This window comes from Diachasma alloeum, unplaced genomic scaffold (genome assembly GCF_001412515.2).
Source record: "Diachasma alloeum isolate Michigan unplaced genomic scaffold, Dall2.0 Dall_scaffold_00329, whole genome shotgun sequence".
NCBI classification, from domain to species: domain Eukaryota; kingdom Metazoa; phylum Arthropoda; class Insecta; order Hymenoptera; family Braconidae; genus Diachasma; species Diachasma alloeum.
Window position 1 is genome coordinate 79802 of NW_021680468.1, and position 2218 is coordinate 82019.

A 2218-nucleotide genomic window follows, 5' to 3' on the forward strand; every position below is an offset into this window, starting at 1 on the left:
CCACCGGAATCCACACCGGACAACCACGTGATTTATAATTTTCCCTCCAAATCCACAGGGATAAAACCAAGCGATGAAAATGTAGTTCCAACTACTCACAAATCGCATAATGATAAATAAACATTAATTTATGTTTCGGGTCCTTCAACAATGGACCGAAAATGTTATTTTCGCTTAGATTCATTCGGCGCTCGAGCTCTCCAATTCTGGCTCCAGTAGCTGGCGCCGCGACGCGGCCAAGCTGCGTACTCCTCAACCGGCGGGGATATTCAAACTCCAGATCCACCCCAGACTCTGCAGAACCGTTGCTCCGAGACCCAAGTTCAGCATCTCAATTCTTGCATCTCATCCCAGTCCTCGTTTAGGCTCATCCAGATCCCCCGATGTGCTCCGATGAACGGTGGAGTGGAATGATTCAACACAAACCAAAAAGATACTCAATAAATAGTTGAACAAAAATCTAGATTTTGACTCTCGCTTCGCTTTCGCAGTGACTTCTCATCTGGATGTTTAAATGAAACCGCAGAACGGTCGAAAGACAAAAATAACACGTTACAATATATACTATACATTTAACATTCATAAAATTGAGGTTCATGAAAAGGATCGAAGCAAACCTGTTATCAGCAACTATAATATTAGATTTAAGGCCTGGTTGGAGGGATTTTTTTCCCGAGTGGCGGTTTTACGCCACCCCAGTTTGCGGTCAAAGCAAGAAGCTTTATCCCGACCATAGCTATGTCGGTAACTGCGGGAATGGCAGGAAACCAGGGTGACATAAAAGTGGGGCTTGGAAGGGGCCCCGCAGTTTTTGTTTCTTATTTTGTTCGTGTTTATTTTTTCCGGTAGATCTCATGTTTCCTATGAAGTTTTCGAGAAATATTCCCGATTTTCGAGAGAATTCTGCGGTTTCTGCGAAAATTCCTAAAATTTCTCCAGTTTTCGAAAAAATTACAAGGATATTTAGAGTTTTCAAACAAAATTCGAGGAAATTCTAGGGTGTCCGAGCACGTTCGAAGAAATTCCTCAGTTTTCTAGGAAATTCCAGAAAAAACTTGGGTTTTCGAGACAGTTGTAGATAATTCTTAGGTTTTCGAGAAAATTCTAGGAAAATTCTCCGGTTTTTGAAAAAATTAGAGGGGGCGGGGTAATATGGAGAACTGAAATAAAATGGACACTCAAAAATTGGCGAAAAAATTTTTTTTTGCAAAATTCAACATTTTAAAAATTGATTCATTGGGCATTATGGACACCTGATAAATCTGTATGGACGGGACTAAAATGAACACTCAAAACATTTTCAATAATTGATTTTTAAAAATTGCTTCTTGGCAAAGTCCACAACTTAGAAATTATTCAAGAGTGGGGTAAAATAGACATCCGAAAAATTTGGTCCTATTCCAAAATAAAGAAAATTTTTAAAGGACATTTTCCAACAGAATCGTGTCGGTATCTTTGTATAAAGAAAAATTAGAGTTGGGAAAGATATTAACAAACAAACTTCGACTTTATTAAATTTTCCATTGAAGTTTGAAATATAAAGTAGCTTTGAATTTCCTGTTTTACTCTTGAAATAACTTTGAAATTATTAATTTTTTTTCAATGATCAATTGCACGCCCTACACATCTGACCTTTTGTTCATTTGCGAAATTTGTAACATGGATACTTTTCTACTCACAGAGGAAATCACCATAAAATAATAGGCGGGGAGGAGGATGAATGAGCAAGAAAAAATTTGATTTACCACCCCCCACGACGAACGTCAAAAATAATTTTTTTTTTCAATTTGAAAAATTAAAATTGTTGAAACATAAAAAATTGAGGAAGAAATCGAGGTGTCTATTTTACCCTGTTTTTTTCTTACGACGCAGTTTCATGAGAATGTGTTGGTTTTTATGATCTTCAAATGAAGTCGGAAGAGTAGATTTGATCAAATTCAACTCATTATTTAAATCTGGTGAAAATATTGCCCTACCCTCCCCTGTAACAATATCTCGAATTTTCGAAAAAAAAAATCGAGGAAATTCTAAGGTGTTTGAGTACGTTCTAGAAAATTCTTAGGTTTTAGAGAAAATTATAGGAAAATTCTCCGGGTTTCGAGAAAATTATAGGCATATCCTTAGCGGACCAAGTTGATAGTTGAACTCCATAATTTCCTGTGTTTGAGAGAAAATTGAGAGTCGGAGTGACGAGGCCAAAAATATATTTTATGCAAAC